The 20,968-nt window shown below is 38.9% G+C and overlaps 1 non-coding gene across 1 annotated transcript; it reads right to left on the bottom strand.

The window, feature by feature from the left end:
• Positions 1-13,590: 13,590 nt before the first annotated feature.
• LOC148294715 (small nucleolar RNA R71) lies at positions 13,591-13,697 on the bottom strand. Its single transcript, XR_015835623.1, has one exon. It is a non-coding gene; the product is annotated as a small nucleolar RNA R71 (small nucleolar RNA).
• Between the last annotated feature and the right edge of the window lie 7,271 nt (positions 13,698-20,968).

Here is a 20,968-nt window from a genome sequence, read left to right as displayed (position 1 = left end):
AAACTCACCAAACGACCCCTCCCACCATATTATCATGTTGCCCAAGTTTTGGGCTCGATCCGAAATTAATAGGTGTGAGAAATTGGACAATTCAGGTTCAACGGCAGTTCGTTCCTAATTGGAGTGGTTGGTGTATTCCATACTTCTAGCGATTGGATTTTGCTTAAAACTCACCAAATGACTCCTCCCACCATATTATGATGTTGCCCAAGTTTAGGGCTCGATCCGAAATCAATAGGTGTGAGAAATTGGACAATTCAAGTTCAACGGCAGTTCGTTCCTAATTGGAGTGGTTGGTGAATTCCATACTTCTAGCGATTAGATTTCACTCAAAACTCACCAAATGACTCCTCCCACCATATTATGATGTTGCCCAAGTTTGGGGCTCGATGCGAAATCAATAGGTGTGAGAAATTGGACAATTCAAGTTCAACGGCAGTTGGTTCCTAATTGGACTGGTTGGTGTATTCCATACTTCTAGCGATTGGATTTCACTCAAAACTCACCAAATGACTCCTCCCACCATATTATGAAGTTGTCAAAGTTTTGGGCCCGATCCGAAATCAATAGGTGTGAGAAATTGGACAATTCAAGTTCAACGGCAGTTCGTTCCTAATTGGAGTGGTTGGTGTATTCCACACTTCTAGCGATTGGATTTTGCTTAAAACTCACCAAATGACTCCTCCCACCATATTATGATGTTGCCCAAGTTTGGGGCTCGATCCGAAATCAATAGGTGTTCCAAATTGGACAATTCAAGTTCAACGGCAGTTCGTTCCTAATTGGAGTGGTTGGTGAATTCCATACTTCTAGCGATTAGATTTCACTCAAAACTCACCAAATGACTCCTCCCACCATATTATGATGTTGCCCAAGTTTGGGGCTCGATGCGAAATCAATAGATGTGAGAAATTTGACAATTCAAGTTCAACGGCAGTTGGTTCCTAATTGGACTGGTTGGTGTATTCCATACTTCTAGCGATTGGATTTCACTCAAAACTCACCAAATGACTCCTCCCACCATATTATGATGTTGCCCAAGTTTTGGGCTCGATCCGAAATCAATAGGTGTGACAAATTGGACAATTCAAGTTCAACGGCAGTTCGTTCCTAATTGGAGTGGTTGGTGTATTCCATACTTCTAGCGATTGGATTTCACCCAAAACTCACCAAATGACCCCTCCCACCATATTATCTTGTTGCCCAGGTTTTGGGCTCGATCCGAAATCAACAGGTGTGAGAAATTGGACAATTCCAGTTCAATGGCAGTTCGTTCCTAATTGGACTGGTTGGTGTATCCCGTACTTCTAGCGATTAGATTTCACTCAAAACTCACAAAATGACTCCTCCCACCATATTAGGAAAACAATAGCTAAGCAAAGGGTACGGAGTTTGAATGGTGTAAACCGGGCGGCCGGAGCCGTGTGTGGTGGCCGGAGCCGTGTGGAGAAAATATGGAGAGTGGAGAGTGGAGAGGGAGAGAGAGCTTCGGGTATTTTCTCGGATTTTAGATGTACCTTGAATGATGAATAAACCCATATATTTATAGGAGTCTCGGGGCTAGGGTTTCGTAGAGATCGAGTCGGACTTGATAATATCTGAATTATCTCGTTAATTATAAGATAATATCTAATAATCAGGATATTATCCCTTTAATAAGATAATAACCAAATTATTGATATTATCTCATTAATTATAAAATAATATCCCTTTATTATGATAATATCCCAATGAATGATATTATCTTTATTAATTATGAGATAATACCATATAACTAAGATATTATCCTGATTAATTAATTATCCCAATAAATGGTTTAATTAATTAATTTAAGGGATAATCTTCTTTTCCACGTGGCGTGCTCTGATTGGAGACGAAAATATTTGCTCCCACAAATGCCCCCCAGCTTCTGCATGGCGCTTGTGTGGCATGTAGGAGATGAAATTATTTTTCGGACTCTCCAACTGTATCTGGGCTTTCTTCTGCGAGTTGTACTCCTTTTGCAGATCAGGTTCCCAATTAGAGTAGGCTTCTGACTGTTCTTGGAGTTGGATTCCCAGTAGGAATGAGCTTGCGATTCCTTTTTGACCCGGGTTGTCCAACTTGTATAAATACAGGGCTTCTCTTCACTCTTTCTCACATCGCAAACTTAACTTCTCTACCTTCTAGCTTGAGAAAGATCTTGGAGAGAGGAGTTGCCGTGCACAAAGTAAGTCGAGCAAGCAAATATATATTTTATATATATTTTTTCTGATTTTTGGCAGCAAGGTTGTGGTCCAGCATGAGTTGCAAATTCGTGGGCAATATTGACAAAGGCTGGAGAGTTCGTGCTGGAGCATGAATTGCAGGTTCGTGGTGCATGCTGAAGCTTGGAGCGACCTGGTCTGGGCTGTAGCTGATGCGACGCAGGCTTGGTGCAGGTGCTGGGCTCGAAGAGAGCATGGAGGAGTTGATTCGTCGCCACCAATTCCTTTGGAAGTGAGGTTGGCAGAGGCTAAGAAAGCGAAAGAGTCATCTGCTCGGGCGAGAGGTTTTTCTGCAACGTCAGCGGCTGATCCCAAGGTGGACAAGTCCAGTCCTGCAGGGGATGTAGGCGTGTCTGATCTGCTCAAGACGCACTTTCTATCAAGTCCATCCGCTTGTGCTGGGCTGGTTGATCAAATCCGTCAAGCTGGTGATCTTGGTACCTTTTCAAGTCTTTCCTTGGAAAAACAAAGGGAAGCAACACTTCATCTGCTTCAAAAAGGAGTTGTTTTTGCTGCTGAGACCATTCGAAATTCGTCTGCTGTTGCCCCGTCTTCTGCTCAGCTCAGTGAGTTGGAGAAGAAGAATGCCGAGTTAGTTTGCAAGCTTTCTTCTGAGCAGGCTCGCTATGAGAAGAAGACGTCTGACTTGAGGGCGATGATATCCGAGCTGAAGAGTTCCTTTGCTGAGAAGGATTCCGAGCTTAACTCTTCTGTTGCTGACTTGGCTAGTCGGAAAGATGCTTACTTCCATCTTGAGTGCTGTTAAGCTCATAATTTCATACATATACATGCCCAATTTACTTACTTCTTTTGCTTAGTTTCTTATAATTTTGAGTTATTTGCCTCCCTTTGTGTGTTTTGTAGGCCAAAAGAGCAAGAGAGCATAATTCATGCAATTCATGCATGTTAAGGCCTAATTTGGATGAAGAGAAGAAGAGCTTAAAGACAAACTCATTTTGGCTACAGCCCCCTGCCAGTCCAGTTCCGTAGGTCATATTGCAAGCTTTGTTTCAGCAACCTACATAGCTCGGATGAGGCAACATTCTTCATGAAAGTTGTTCCAATGGGTGTGTACTATAACATATCCAAAATTCAGCCCCATTGGATAAATCTGGAGTCCGTCACCTAGCAAACACAGAACCATGCTCAGGATGGATTTTGTCAGCGAGCAAACTGAGTTAGCAATTTGTTTCGGCCTTAACTTCCTCCTCCGAACTTGGATTGGGCCAATACTTGTGTGGTTGGATCATACACATTCTGAAATTCACAATGGACATCTTAAAGTCTTCATTTGATTCAGCCTAGCCCAAGTTGTAAGCCCTTGAAGTTGCTGGTCATGCTGACCTCAGGATGAGCTGGTTGGAAGCTTGGTCATGGTGAGCTAGGCATGAGCTATTGTAGCTGGTTGGAAGCTTGGTCATGGTGACATGAAGATGAGCTAGGGCTGCTGGTGGGATTTATTGCTGAAGTGCATCAACCAATTCAGATTTTATAATGCAAGTGTTGTATGCATTAGTGAAGTGCATCAACCAATTCATCTTTTATAATGCAAGTGTTGTATGCATTAGCCATATTGAATTCAGATTTATCACTCCCCTCTCCCTATAAATACCACATCCATTCCACATTCAAGACACAACAAATCCTGAGGTTCACAACCCCCACAATTCACTCCAACCATCCTCAAACACTCTCACAATCCCAAACACTCCAACAATCACCAAAACAACTCCAGCAAACTTCTCTTCCATTTCCCTACGAATTTCATCTTCCTTAGCCATCACCACTCACTCAAACTCATCCCAAATCACCTCCATATCCTTCATACATCTTTCTAGAAGTGGGGAAGCTCTTGGAGAAGCATTAGAAGTGGAGAAGCACTTGGAGAAGCCTTGGACACCACAAGAACTTCAGAAAAAGGGTTTTTCTAGTCTTATTGCATTCATTATGTTTTCTCATTTCTGTTCAAGTCTCTTTTCCATTATGAGTAGCTAAATCCATAACTAGGGCTTCGATGTAACCTAACATGAATATTCTGGGTTTATAAGTTTGGAGTTTCAAGTTTGATTCATGATTCATGTTCTTATTCATTATGCTTATAAGTTAACATGCTTGTTTGAATGATTGATCACCATTAGAACTTGTTTGTTAACTATCTTGGTTTGAATTAAGAGTATACACCATGCTTTAATTCGAATTGAACTATGAATAGGAAGAGTATGTATGGACATTCGACAACAGGGATTAGATACATACTTGGTTGTTTAAAATGTTCTTCTATGCTTAATGGGTTCCTAATGCTTAATTTTAGGTTAGACAACAAATGATCAAATTAGGGAATTAGGAACACAAGGTTAGGACCAAACACCATGGCCTAATCATACTTTAGCTAGAATCAATCTTTGAATCTGAATTAGACTTGTTACTTGAATCTTTATAACCCAGAATTGAATTGTTATGGTGAATCGAATGCCCTAGTCTCCAAACCTGTGTTTTAACTTTCAAAACCACCCTTTGTTACTTTTGTTTACTTGCTTTCCGTTGCAATTTCAGTTTGTTCATTTCTTTCTATAATCACAAGCATTCTCACTTCAAAGTTCATTTTAATCTTGCTGCATTTGTTTTCAAACTCACTCTTGCTTTAAATTCTGTTTTAGATTTAACTTCCTAACTTCTTGAATTTGGTAATCTAAAGTACATAACTAATTTGAACTTCTCAGTCTTCGTGGGTACGACCTCGTACTTGTCTTGCTATACTACTAATTGCCCCGTACAATTGCGAGTTAACATATTATTAACAACAAATTTTGGCGCCGTTGCCGGGGACTGAACGAAAGTTCTTCCCTGGTTATGTGCCCAAGGTTACCCTATTCTTTTTAGTGTTTCTAATTAATCTAATTTTCTGTTTCAGGTAGTTTATGTCTAAAAATCCATTACTTGAACAAGTGAGGTCTTCGTTCCAACGTTCTAGATCTTTGAACGCAGGACCATCATTGCAACCCAGACGAGTGACCTCTGAAATTCAGAATCGTCTAGAAAGGGAGTTGTCAACTGCAAAAGAGCAAGCTCTTGCTACATTTACAAGTCTTGCTCTCCACACTGAACTTCCCGGTTCTTCACTTTCAAATTCGGAAGCAAGTTCAGACCAAGAAGAAGAAGAAATGATGGCTGCCATTGAGTTCATGGGAGAACTTGATATCCCAACAATTCCAGCATCTCCTTCAAGCATTTTGCTGCCCACTGTAGCTCGAAATTATGAGCTTAAATCTTCTCATCTTAATATGCTGCCTTCCTTTTATGGTTTACCTAATGAAGATTGTTGTGTGGATTTCAGCTCAAAAGATTTCATTACAACAATTGAAAACTAGAAAGAGAAACTAAGAGAATTTGAGGGAGAGAAGAGAAGGGAGCTCTAGAGAAGTGTTTGAGAGCTCCCCCCCTTGGGATGTGTTTACAAGCTTGGGAAACCTCACTATATATAGGCCTAAGGAAGCTGAAAATCTGAATTAAGTATGGCTAATGCATACAACACTTGTTTTATAAAATCTGAAATGGTTGATGCACTTCACTAATGCATACAACACTTCCATTATAAAATCTGAAATGGTTGATGCACTTCACTAATAAATCCCACCAGCAGCCCTAGCTCATCTTCATGTCACCATGACCAAGCTTCCAACCAGAAATAATAGCTCATCCTGAGGTCAGCATGACCAGCAACTTCAAGGGCTTACGAATTGGGCTTCCCTTAAGCAAATTAAGACTTTAAGCACTCAAACTTGAAGTTCCGAATGTCTTCTTTCCAGCCATATATCATTTGGGCCAATCCAAGGTCGGAGGAGGAAGTTAAGGCCAAAACAAATTGCTAACTCATTTTGCGCGCTGATAAAATCCATCCTGAGCATGGCTCTGTGTTTGCTAGGTAACAGACTCCATATTTATCCAATGGGGCTGAATTTTGGATATGTTATATTACACACCCATTGGAACAACTTTCATGAAGAATGTGGCCTCATCCGAGCTATGTAGGTTGCTGAAACAAAGCTTGCAATATGACCTACGAAACTGGGCTGGCAGGGGACTATAGCCAAAATTGAGTTTGTCTTTAAGCTCTTCATCCATTCATCCAAATTAGGCCCTAACATGCATGGATTGCATCATTTACTATCCAAAGCCCTCATTATTACCTAAAACTCAATGAACTGAAAGATAAACACAAAAAGGATTAAAAGCACAAGTTTAACTCAAAAACATAACCAAATCATAAGCTAGAAGGGTACAAAATGATATGTAAATATGCACCGATCAAATACCCCCAAACCTAGGTTTTGCTAGTCCTCGAGCAAAACAAAAGGAAAACAAAGATAAAAACAAACAAGAAGTTAACTAGACCACTTTCGTAGGTAACTCGATTGCATTGAGCATATGCAACAAGCCTTTAAACCTCTAGGCATCCCTAGTAGGAGGAGTTGTGTCTCCTGAGGGTTTAACAGATACGATACCCACAAACGTTTTACTGACTCTGTAAAACAAAGTAATTAGAAAACTTAAAAGATTGTTAGTCCTTAAGCAAAATAAAAAACAAAAACAAAAAAAATGATTACATTAACAAAAACAAAACAAAACAAAACCAAAAAAAATTACAAAAATAAAAAGAACTCAAAACAATCTTTCCGAACATTTTCTGAAGAGAAATAACTCATGCACATGACTCAAAAGTTTTAACAATAAAAGCTCAATTTTAAACATTATTCACAAAGCGGCAAAGTTCAAAACATAATATGCTCAAAGTGTGGTAGTGTGATAGCCAAATGCAACAAATTCCCCAATCTTAGTTTTCACACAATTTCAAAAATCATACAAAGCACAAGTTCAACTTCAAATCTCACCAAAGTTGTCCTCTCACAAATGAATCACTCGGAAGAGGGCTATAATGCAACACTCAGTTATAAACATGAGATTAGAGTTAAACCATAAAGATTTAACTCGAAATAGAAAGATGAAGAACTTGCATTAATATGATCTCAAGAAGGATGCCAAACACTTAAAAGTAGAAAAATGAATGCAATTCAACCACATGACATTTAAGATCAATTTAGGTCTTTAACATAGGTTGTAATGGGGCCAAGGGTGTAAGGTGAGTAAGAAATGAAAGGTATGGATAAAACAAAGTCCAAGGAACTCAAAATATAAGAGCATAAAACAATTGTTTACAAGACTTCGAATCATCACAATGAGAATTTATTTTTCTTTTACATGATCAAAACTCCTTATACCTTCATTTACATTGATTCACTCCTTTCCTGAACAACCACCAATTTATTTTGAAGGCCCAAAAATGAAACCCAAAAATGAAATTTCATTCAACCACCACTTAATTACAACTTTTCTCTTTTCTTTCACCAATTGTGTGATTTTTTTTTTTTTCTTTTTCGAAATGTAACACCCATTCCCAAACTTAGTATGAAAAACATATCCGAATTAGAGCTCATGAATTCCTTAGAAAGGTAAATATTTGTTTTTCAGGCTAAGGCGAGGAAATATAATTGGTTAAATGAAAGAAAAGGTTTACATGTAGGCTCAAAATGGTAAACAATGGAAAATCATGCTTAAGCATGCATAAGGTTAGCTTGAAAGGCACAAACGATCCAAAGAGGGCCTTAATATCACTTCTTAAATGTCATGAAATCAAATTGCATAAGAATGAATGACTTTTAAGTGTTCAACCAAATCAATGAATAATGAGATCAAACAACAACTTTGATGACAAGAAAATAAGAGTATGTGTATAACACTCATGAAATGAAGCACAAGGCTCAAAAGCTCACATTTATGGTTATATAAGTCTAATTTATGCTTGATACAATTCTTTGGGTCATGCAAATCCTTTAATTGGAGAATTATGAAACAAATGGCAAGTGCAAAGAAGGTTTCGAACATATCATGCTAGAACGATGCCAAATTAATTATATATATATTTTTTTTACAATAAAAATTTACAAGGAAAAAAAAAAAAATAATAATAATAAATAAATAAAATTCAATTTTCATTTAAGTCATGCAAACATTTATCACAATCTCATCAAATGTGTTCGGAAAGTGAATAAAATAAAAATAAAAATAAAATAAAAATAAAAATAAAAATAAAAGCAAGACTTAAACAAAATAAAGTAAAAATAAAAACAAGCAAATAAAAAAAATTTAAATTAAATTAAGGAAAAACCAATTTTACATGCTAAACTCCAATACCCCCAAACCTAGAAATGAACATTGTCCTCAATGTTTAAAAATTAGGAACAAGCAATGTCATAACAAGAAATGAAAGGTACTAAAGTAAATATAAACCACAAATAAAAAAAATAAAAAAAACACAAATAAAATAAAATAATTACAAAAATAAAAATTACAAAACAAACAAACAAATAAACAAAAAAGAAAAAAAAAATGAAACAGTAAAACACTCGAAACAGAAAGCCCTAAACAGACAAAACAGTAAGCCCTAAACAGACAGTCTTACGCAAACCAAAACCCAAACAATTGAAAGCCCAACCCAAAAGAAAGTTAACCCACCTTGAAACCTAACAACGGTGAAAACCTAACCCACAATGAAATCTGAAGCCCACACGTTTGTTATTATTATTATTATTATTTTTTTTTTATTAAATAAAATGAAACTTGAATTGGGAGCGCAAAGGCGGGATTTCTGAAAAGAAAGTGTGTGGTCCCTGATGCCTTGGTTCCTGGGAAGTCACGGGTGAAAGGGGTGAGGGACGTGTCGCCGCGCAGAAGCAGCTGTCACATCCCCCAAGCCAGAATTATTGGCTTCTTGGGTGAAGCGGGACGACTTTTTCACTAGAAGGTGGTGAAAGGTGAAAATGCAATTAAGGGGGGTTGGGAAACGGGTGCGGCGACATATAGAGATAAGCCGTAAGGGCCGCACAGAACTCAGAACCGCAGCGGCTAGGGTTTAGCAGACTAAGTCTATAAAATGTAAAAAGAAAGGGTAAAAAAAAACGCAAACTCAGAAACACACAAAAGAGAAAAGAAAGAAAGAAGAAAAGAGAGTGAGAAATCAAATGGCCTCTAACTACCCATTTTCGTTGGATCTCAACCTCGCTCCACCGACTCAGACACGAGGCCAAGCAGCGGCACCAGTATGGATGCCCTACTTTGCTTCCGCACGGGGGCCTGTGACAGTAACTGACTCAATACTCCTGGACAACGATGTTGCCATTGGAGTGGCTAGAAATTTAGTGACCCCTAAAGATATACGTGTTCTGGGGACAAGGGATCACAACCGGGTCGTGAGCGATGCCCTGGCACTGAGCGTGCAGAGTACAGCAACAGTCGCAAGTTTGGGTCATCGCCTACTTGCGAAGTCCCATGAGGTAGAGGTGCTGAAAGGTCAGTTGGCGGCGGAGCGAAGTATGGTTGAGGAGTGTCAGACTGCTATAAAAAGCTTGAAAAGGGAAAGGTCAAGGATAGTGGAGGTGAATCGACACCAGCTAGAAGTATTGCGAGACGAGAATAAAAACCTATCAAAGATGGTAGAGTTGTATTCTCGCGACATGCGAAAACAGCTGGAAGACCTAGACCGACCGGGTAAACGCAAACAAGCAGATCGCGAGAGTAGTTACGCTCAAGCTAAGATTGCAATCTTTGGGAGCTCAAGTGATGAGCCCCAAGAAGCTGTGCGTGAAGCCCCGGAAGAGGACAGCCAGAGGGCCAAACTCAAAGCTCCAATGGTCGAGACACCAAGCACCGAGAAGAAATGATTTCCTACTGCATTATTGTTGTTTTTATTTTATTTTGTTGTTTTTATATTTTCGTTATTTTGTTTCGGAAATAAAAGAGTAAGGTTGCAGAAAGAAAAAGAAAAAGAAAAAGAAAACACACTTCCCAACTAAAATAAAACAAAGACGACAAACGGAAAAGAAAACACATTTCCCTAACTAAAATAAACTAAAGATGATAGCCGAAAGGGAAAAGCAAAAACACAAAGCTCTAGAAAATGAAAGTAACGGGCAAAAATATTAAACACCAGAAAACACGGAGGAAAAAAAGTAAAGTAAAGTAAAGGTGCTCCCCCTTGAAGCGATTAGGTCGAGCATGCCCGGGAAATCCGAAATGGTGTTGGCTCTCTCTCATCAGCATATGTCTATTTAAACCACACTTCTGCAAGCGGATGATACCCAGCATTTCTTCCTGCAAACTCAAGGAAAAAACATCAAAGAATTCAGAAGCAAAACAAATGGCATCCTCATGCACTCACCTTGATGATCTCAACCTTGAGCTCTCACTTGCACCACCGAATGCCCAGACAAGGGCTCCTCCAAACACTGTCTTTCCAAACTCTTCATATCATCACGGCACGGCCTCAAACTTTGCTGAGGCAATACCGAACTTTTCTGAGGCACTGTCGAACAGAGCAGTGCTGCTAGGAGGCATGATTAGCAGCAAGCTCACTCCGACAGATCATCTGCATGTGGCACAGAGGTCTGATAAGGCAGCGGTAGAGGAGTCCCACAATTTAACTGTGCTCCACGCGGTCTCCGCTACCAATTTGGGCATGCGATTACTGGCGAGGACAAGGGAGTGTGCCGCGATGAGCGAGGAAATAGCTTCCTTGAAGGCTATGGTGGCGGACTTGCAGAAGCGGCTCTACTGTGCCAATCAGCACGTGGAAGCACTGCAGAGAAAAAATGAGGACCATGTGGAGCTGCTGCAGATTCTACAAGTGCGAGAAAATAGAGGCAAGCCATGATGATGATGGAGATGAAGAAGATGAAGAAGATGATGAAGAAGATGATGATGATGTTGTTTTTTTATTTTTATTATTTTTGTTTTTGTTTTTTTATTTTTATTGTTTTTTATTTTTATTTTTTATTTTTTTGTTTTTATGCAATGTTTGAAATAAAAATGTGTTTTAACACTCAGAAATAAACTAACTAACCATACCACGTAAATAAATAAATAAACTAACATAACAAAACAAAAACAGAAACAAAACAAAAACAAAGACTCAACAGAAAAGAAAACAAAGAAAATAAAATAATAATAAAAACTTAATTTAAAAACACACGAATATACAAGCAACACATGGATGACCAGTTAAGGGCCTCAGAAAACACAGCCAGGGGATCCGGGAAGGTTGGAGGGGTCACAATGGTCCCGCTTAAAACCCAAACTCCTTAGACACCGAAGGTGTCGCCTATAGAACTCCTAGACACTGTATTGACGGAAGTGCTCACTGGAGTTACCATAAGTCAGCTCATATGAAAAATCTTTTTAAAATTTTTAAGATAAGAAACAAAAACAAATTAAGATAAAATGGAACAACAAACCATAAACGAAAATGAACTAAGTACTCTAAACAAATTCAAACAAACAACATAAATTGTTGTACTAAAAGAAACAAACCAATAAACTAAAGAAAAACACAAACAGCACTTTCTATCACCCGTTTACCACCATTTGGACAGATTCGTTTCTCTGTTTTTCAGCTTCGACCTGTGTTCAGTTTTTAGGCTATAACTTTCCAACCGTAAGTCCAAATTTCACGTTCTTTATATGGTTGGATTCAGCACAGAAAAACAAAGAACTCAACGCATACCAAAAGGTAAAAACAATGACGGAAATAAACATAATTCAAAGAAGAGAAATGATTGAAATGCTCCCCCTTGAAGCGATTAGGTCGAATGTGATGCACTTGGAGGTCGCGACTTCTCCCATTGCTCCACACTTCCCATTCTTATGATTGAGGTTGCCATCTCTCTCCATTTTTATTAAGCTATCATAAATTGCTAAAACAAACACACAAACTTGAAATGGAATTAAAAGGATTAGGAAATAAAAACTAAAATGAAAAGGAAAATCAACACACATCCAATTCCATGCTTCAAAGCAACAAGCACCAATGGGTTGTGTAAGCTGGGACTTAAACCCAGTTCTCTTGCTTGTTGGGCAATTGTCCTTTTCTGTTGGACTACAAACACAACTTGTCCATTAACGTCATTAACTTTAAAACTTGAAATTGTCTAGAAAAACATGAAAATGAAAAATAAAAATAAAACAAGTAGGGAAAAGAAATAGAACCAAACTATGTTGCCAATCCCCGGCAACGGCGCCAAAAACTTGTTGTGTGGATTTCAGCTCAAAAGATTTCATTACAACAATTGAAAACTAGAAAGAGAAACTAAGAGAATTTGAGGGAGAGAAGGGAAGGGAGCTCTAGAGAAGTGTTTGAGAGCTTCCCCCCTTGGGATGTGTTTACAAGCTTGGGAAACCTCACTATATATAGGCCTAAGGAAGCTGAAAATCTGAATTAAGTATGGCTAATGCATACAACACTTGTTTTATAAAATCTGAAATGGTTGATGCACTTCACTAATGCATACAACACTTCCATTATAAAATCTGAAATGGTTGATGCACTTCACTAATAAATCCCACCAGCAGCCCTAGCTCATCTTCATGTCACCATGACCAAGCTTCCAACCAGAAATAATAGCTCATCCTGAGGTCAACATGACCAGCAACTTCAAGGGCTTACGAATTGGGCTTCCCTTAAGCAAATTAAGACTTTAAGCACTCAAACTTGAAGTTCAGAATGTCTTCTTTCCAGCCATATATCATTTGGGCCAATCCAAGGTCGGAGGAGGAAGTTAAGGCCAAAACAAATTGCTAACTCATTTTGCGCGCTGATAAAATCCATCCTGAGCATGGCTCTGTGTTTGCTAGGTAACAGACTCCATATTTATCCAATGGGGCTGAATTTTGGATATGTTATATTACACACCCATTGGAACAACTTTCATGAAGAATGTGGCCTCATCCGAGCTATGTAGGTTGCTGAAACAAAGCTTGCAATATGACCTACGAAACTGGGCTGGCAGGGGACTATAGCCAAAATTGAGTTTGTCTTTAAGCTCTTCATCCATTCATCCAAATTAGGCCCTAACATGCATGGATTGCATCATTTACTATCCAAAGCCCTCATTATTACCTAAAACTCAATGAACTGAAATATAAACACAAAAAGGATTAAAAGCACAAGTTTAACTCAAAAACATAACCAAATCATAAGCTAGAAGGGTACAAAATGATATGTAAATATGCACCGATCAAAGATCCATTGACTCATATAAAGGATATTTTTAATGTTGTGAGTTCTTTTCCCTTGACAGGTGTGACAAAAGATCAACTTCGAATGAGAGTGTTTCCATACACTTTAAAGGATAAGGCGAAGTATTGGTTGAATTCTTTGAAGCCTGGTTCACTCACTACATGGTCTGCCATTCAAAAGAAGTTCCTGGAAAAATACTTCTCCACGCAAAAGACCGACATGCTTAGGGACAAGATCTTGTTATTTGCACAGCAAGATGATGAATCGTTTTGTGAAGCATGGGAGAAATTCAATGGGTTGCTCAACCAATGTCCTCATCATGGGATTCCATTGAAGCTTCAAATGCGTATGTTTTATAAAGGACTAACCCCTTCTAGTCATAATATAGTCACCAATTTTGCAGGTGGTTCTTTTAAAACCAAAACTCCAGAAGAAACGTACGAACTCTTTGAGGAGATAGCAATGGAGACCCAACATACGGATACAAGAGGTAAACGTGTTATTAGTGGTTCTAATGATGCTTCTAGTGTGCAGATTTCAAAACTGGAACAAAAGCTAGATGCTCTTCTTGCATTAAACTCAAGAAGCCCTCCGAAGGAAGTGTGTAGCATTTGTGAATCTCATGACCATGCTACCACAGCTTGTCCACTTGGGGCTGGATATCCAGAATTTGTGCAAGAGCAAGCTAAGTTGGTAAATTCCTACAACCAAGGTCCAAGAAATGATCCATACTCTCAAAGTTATAATCCAGGTTGGAGGAATCATCCAAACTTTTCATGGAGAAATACCCAGAATCAAGCAAATCCCCCTTCATTCCAAAGGCCACAACAATCATCATCATCATTGGAAGATATAGTGAAGCAGATGGCAATCAACCAATCCAATTTTCAGCAAACTACACAAGCTGCCATCTCCAAATTGGAAGTCCAATTAGGCCAAATAGCTGCTGAAATAACTCAAAGAGTGCCTGGGAAATGGCCAAGCCAAACTGAGATCAATCCAAAAAACCCAGAAGCCAAGGCCATTCATGTGCTCAGATCAGGTAAGATCATTGATAATAAAGATGATTCTAATCTTTCAAATGATGTTGTGATTGTAGAAGATAAAGACGAGGAGACCATGGCTACGGAAGGAGAACAACTCAAAACTTCTCAATCTGCTCCTAAGGCCAAATCAGATTCTCAGAAATCCGATCAATTCCAATTGCATAAAAGGGATGACAAATTTGTGCCACCACATCTTCAAGAAGATAGATACGTGCCACCCGCTCCATATGTTCCACAGATTCCATTTCCAGGCCGTCTTAAGAAAGCAAAGCAAGATAAGGCTTTTAAAGAGATTTATGATATTTTGAGTAAAGTTAATATCAATTTGCCTTTGCTTGATCTTATTGAACAGATTCCTGCATATGGAAAATTCATCAAGGACTTGAAAACTCACAAGCTCAATTTCGCTCCAAATGAAGGAGTAAAGCTCGACCAGAATGTAAGTGCTGTATTGCAAAGGAAGCTTCCACCAAAACTAGATGATCCTGGCAGCTTTGACATTCCCATTAACATTGGAGGCAAGAAGGTTGGAAGAGCCATGTTGGACTTGGGAGCAAGCATCAATGTTTTGCCATATTCAGTTTATCAAGAGCTTGGCTTAGAAGGGATGAAGAAGACTTCAATGCGACTTGAACTAGCTGATCATTCTATAAAATATCCAAAAGGTATTGTAGAAGATATTCTAGTTCAAGTTAATACACTAATTCTCCCTGCTGATTTTGTAGTGATGGACATGGAAGACAATCCAAATGGAGATCGTGTTGATCCCATTCTCCTAGGCAGACCATTCATGGCCACTGCAGACACAATCATCAAAGTGAAAGATAGCACCCTCTCCATGACTGTTTTGGGTGAAACTGTTGAATTTAAAATGCTTAATGCTCTATCTCAACCTTCTATCTCTCTTGATTCTTGCTTTTCAATTGATGTTGTGGATCATGAGGTTTCTTCCAAAATTTTGCAGAGAAAGTCTAATGATGCTCTAGAAGCTGTCTTAACACAAGAAGAGGAAGATCTTTGTGAACCGGAGTTCCAAGAAGTGGTGGCTACCTTAGAAGTGTTTCCGCCATACCCACCATCCTTTAGGCCACCAATCGAGCCTCTTGGACCATCATCCACGAAATTGGAGCCATCCATTGTCATCCCACCAAAGCTAGAACTTAAACCTCTTCCCAATAATCTTAAATATACATATTTGGGTGCTAACGAAACTCTCCCTGTTATAATTGCTGCAGGTCTCTCCTCACATGAAGAAGAGAGCTTAATTAAAGTTCTAAAAGAGCATAAAACAGCCATTGGGTGGACCATAGCAGACATCAAAGGAATTAGTCCAACCATGTGCATGCACCGGATTTTAATGGAAGAAGACAGCAAACCATCTCGTGATGCCCAAAGGAGGCTAAATCCCAACATGAAAGAGGTGGTTAGAGCTGAAGTTTTAAAGCTACTCGATGTAGGAATCATCTACCCAATTTCAGATTCTAAGTGGGTGAGCCCTGTGCAAGTTGTTCCAAAGAAGTCCGGAATCACCGTTGTGAAGAATGAGAAGAATGAGCTAGTTCCTACACGAACTGTCACTGGTTGGAGAGTTTGCATTGATTACAGGAAGTTGAACACATCCACTAGAAAAGATCATTTCCCCTTACCTTTTATTGATCAAATGCTTGAACGTTTATCTGGCCATGCTTACTATTGTTTTCTTGATGGTTTTTCAGGTTATAATCAAATTCCCATTGCTCCGGAAGACCAAGAGAAAACCACATTCACATGCCCATTTGGTACGTTTGCTTATAGAAGGATGCCATTCGGTTTGTGCAATGCCCCAGCAACTTTCCAAAGATGCATGATGTCAATCTTTTCAGATACGGTGGAACGATTCATTGAGGTATTTATGGATGATTTTTCAGTTTTTGGTTCCTCTTTTGATAATTGTCTTCACCACTTGTCTCTAGTGCTTAAAAGATGCCAGGAAACAAATCTGATTTTGAATTGGGAGAAGTGTCACTTCATGGTGAGACAAGGCATTGTGCTAGGCCATGTGATTTCAAGCAAGGGAATCGAAGTGGATAAAGCCAAGATCGATCTCATCTCAAATCTTCCACCCCCTACCTCTGTTAAAGGAATTAGAAGCTTTCTCGGTCATGCTGGATTCTATAGAAGGTTCATCAAAAATTTCTCAAGCATTACAAGGCCATTGTGTAATCTCCTTGCTAAGGATGCTGTTTTTGAGTTTAATGAAGCTTGCATGGAAGCTTTTTCTACCTTGAAGAGGGAGCTAACTTCAGCCCCTATTATCATAGCTCTGGATTGGTCTTTACCATTTGAAATAATGTGTGATGCCTCTGACTTTGCTATTGGTGCAGTTTTAGGTCAAAAGAAGAACAAGCTGCCCCATGTGATTCATTATGCTAGCCGGACCTTGAATGATGCTCAAATCAACTACTCCACAACAGAGAAGGAGTTGCTTGCTGTGGTTTTTGCTTTAGAAAAATTTCGTTCTTACCTTGTTGGTTCTAAAGTAATTGTTTATTCTGACCATGCAGCCCTTAGATACTTGCTCACTAAGAAGGATGCCAAACCACGCTTGATTAGATGGATTCTCTTGCTGCAAGAATTCGATTTGGAGATTCGAGATAAGAAGGGATGTGAGAATGTGGTAGCTGATCATTTGAGCAGAATTGTGGTTGAAGAAAAAGGAGGAGCTGTGCTACCCTTGAATGAGACTTTCCCTGATGAACAACTATATGCTGCCCAAGTCAAAGAGCCATGGTATGCTGATTTTGTTAATTATCTTGCTTGTGGTGTTCTTAGAAATGATCTAACTTCTCAGGATAAGAAGAAGTTCTTTTCCATGGTGAAACATTATGTATGGGATGAACCTTTCTTATTCAAGCATTGCCCGGATCAACTCATCAGAAGATGTGTTCCAGAAGAAGAGCAAGAAAGCATACTTAGGCATAGCCACGAATTGGCCTGTGGAGGTCACTTTGGAGCTAAGAAAACAGCACTTAAAATTCTGCAATCTGGTTTCTTTTGGCCCACTCTATTTAAAGATGCATTTAATTTTTGTGTTAAGTGTGATAGGTGCCAAAGGATGGGGAACATAAGTCGCAGGAATGAAATGCCATTGAATAACATACTTGTTGTGGAGCTCTTCGATGTGTGGGGTATTGATTTCATGGGACCATTCCCATCTTCCTTTGGTTATACTTACATACTTGTTGCTGTTGATTATGTGTCTAAATGGGTGGAAGCCATAGCCACCAAAACCAATGATTATAAGGTGGTGCTGAAGTTCTTGAAGGATAATATTTTCACAAGGTTTGGTACTCCAAGGGCTGTCATTAGTGATGGAGGCAGCCACTTCTGTAACAAGCCATTCGAAGCACTCATGAAGAAGTACAACATCACCCATCGAGTCTCTACACCATATCATCCGCAAACTTCTGGTCAAGTGGAAATAAGCAATAGAGAAATTAAGCACATCCTGGAGAAGGTGGTGAACAATACAAGGAAAGATTGGGCAGCTAAGCTCAATGATTCATTATGGGCTTATAGGACTGCATATAAGACTCCCATTGGAATGAGCCCTTATCGTCTTGTGTTTGGGAAAGCTTGTCACCTGCCAATGGAGCTTGAACACAATGCTTTTTGGGCCATCAAGAAGTTAAATTTTGATCTAGACAAGGCAGGCCATGCAAGAAAGTTTCAGCTCAATGAATTGGAAGAAATTAGACATGAGTCTTATGAGAATGCAAAGCTTTACAAAGAACGAACCAAGAGTTACCATGACAGAAACATTCAACGGAAAGAGTTCTCCAAAGGTATGTCAGTTCTTTTGTTTAACTCACGTTTGCGTCTCTTTCCAGGAAAATTGAAGTCTAGATGGCAAGGCCCATTCACCGTGGTCAATGTTTCTCCCTATGGAGCTGTGGAGATTCAAAACCCTAAAGATGGCTCGACTTTCAAAGTAAATGGACAACGTTTAAAGCCATTCTATGAGGGAGTTTCAGCTGGCATCCAAACTGGCCATGTGGTAGATCAACTTCCCTTCGTACCATCAACTTAGCTGATTGCACAATGTCTTGCCAAGACAGTAACTAAGGCGCTTCTTGGGAGGCAACCCATGTGTTCAAGAAGAAGGTGCTTGGTAGCAATCGACCTAATCGCATCAAGGGGAAGCATTTCAATCCTTTCTCTTTACTTGTTTTGTTTTTATTTTTAAGTTTCTGTTCCTTTTTATAAATAAATAAATATAAAAATTAAATAAATAAAAAAAAAAAAAATTTCATATAAGCTAACTTTTGGTAACCCCAGTGAGCACCTCCGTCAATACAGTGTCTAGGAGTTCTTTAGGCGACACCTTCGGTGTCTAAGAAGTTTGGGTTTTAAGCGGGACCATTGTGACCCCTCCAACCTTCCCGGATCCCCTGGCTGTGTTTTCTGAGGCCCTTAACTGGTCATCCATGAGTTGCTTATATATTCATTTATTTTTTTTTATATTTTTCCTAAACCTTCTTCTAAACTTTTCCCTTTATCATTTGTTTGTTCTCAATCATCTTTTGTATGCTTTCACATTGAGGACAATGTTTAATTCAGGTCTGGGGGGAAGGTTTTCAAATTTCATTCATTTGTGTTTCAATTTTCGTTCATTTGTCACTAATTTTTTTTTTTCTAAATGTCATACAATCGATGCTATGGAGCTGCCATTGAGGTTTTCATATCAGAATTTTGCACTTCACAAAGCTTTGGCTCTTAGAATTCTGGTGGCTAAAGTACCATGCTCAAATTCTTGAAGGAAAATAGTGGAGACTACCCTAGTGAGCTATATCGAGCCTAATTGCTTTCTTGAGAGGGTTTAAAGTGTTCTATTTCTCATCCATACTTATTTTCTTCAATTCACTCTAATTGATCTCATCATTTCATTTTGATCGAATACTAAGGATGATTCTCTTTTGCAGATATCATATGCTTGCTCTCATTCATGAATGAACTCATTGAAGTGATGCTAGGCTATGTGTGTATAACCATTCTATATGCTTTCTTTTCACCCTACCCATATGTGTGTTCCATTAGCCCTCTTGAAGCCAAACACTCAAAGCCTTTTCTTTTATCACCCTCATCATTTTCCCTACCTTTGTATCTCAATCTGAGATACTTAACCTCTTGTAGCCATACCCTATAACTTAGAAATATACCAAGGTGTGCCAAGATAAAGTTTGATGCAAGGAAGTTGCTGCCGTGTACCTAAATGAAATTTGGTGTGAATCTGTGCAATGAAGTTAATGAAGATGCAGATCAAATCAACGAAGATGAAAGTGTTTCGATTTGATCTAAGTGTGAAAAATAAAGTCCATGCCAGGTGATACCATGAAGTTTGCTGCCATGCCAATCTAAATCAATGATGCCTTGCAGATTAATGAAGCATGCAACCTTGGTATGTTCTTAAGTTATTTGTTTTTCCTTCCAATTCTTCCATTTCCCCTAAACCTTAGCCTTTCATTACAACATTGTGAAAGACCTAGCTGATCTTTGAGGATGTATTCATGGGTGCTGGTAAGTATGTGTGTATCTCTATTCTTAGTATTTAATTCCTTTCATGAGATCTAACCAAATTTGTGCTTCTATTTCATACACTCACTTATGCTTTCTTGAGAGAATTAAAACATAGGTTCTGAGTGATTGAGTGTTATCTGTGAGAATTAGAGTCGAAGCATGTTCTCTATTCAAGGTTTGAGTGTGCTTGCTTTGAAACTGTGTGCCTTTGAGCTATAGCTTCCACTTGTACACACTGATTGATGACCTATCTTGGCAACTCTATGGTGTTGAAGGTATGACTAAAACTTTCTTTCATTTTCATTAGTTGATTTCAAAGTTGTTTTTCTAACCATTTTGTTTTGTAGAGTTAGAAAAACGTTTGTGGGTATCGTATCTGTTAAACCCTCAGGAGACACAACTCCTCCTACTAGGGATGCCTAGAGGTTTAAAGGCTTGTTGCATACGCTCAATGCAATCGAGTTACCTACGAAAGTGGTCTAGTTAACTTCTTGTTTTGTTTTTATCTTTGTTTCTCTTTTGTTTTGCTCGAGGACTAGCAAAATCTAAGTTTGGGGGTGTGTTAAGCTCATAATTTCATACATATACATGCCCAATTTACTTACTTCTTTTGCTTAGTTTCTTATAATTTTGAGTTATTTGCCTCCCTTTGTGTGTTTTGTAGGCCAAAAGAGCAAGAGAGCATAATTCATGCAATTCATGCATGTTAAGGCCTAATTTGGATGAAGAGAAGAAGAGCTTAAAGACAAACTCATTTTGGCTACAGCCCCCTGCCAGTCCAGTTCCGTAGGTCATATTGCAAGCTTTGTTTCAGCAACCTACATAGCTCGGATGAGGCAACATTCATCATGACAGTTGTTCCAATGGGTGTGTACTATAACATATCCAAAATTCAGCCCCATTGGATAAATCTGGAGTCCGTCACCTAGCAAACACAGAACCATGCTCAGGATGGATTTTGTCAGCGAGCAAACTGAGTTAGCAATTTGTTTCGG

Source organism: Prunus avium, chromosome 4 (assembly GCF_965620075.1).
Source record: "Prunus avium chromosome 4, drPruAviu1.hap1.1, whole genome shotgun sequence".
In the NCBI taxonomy this organism is placed as follows: Eukaryota; Viridiplantae; Streptophyta; class Magnoliopsida; order Rosales; family Rosaceae; genus Prunus; species Prunus avium.
This window is presented reverse-complemented; position numbering and strand designations above follow the sequence as displayed.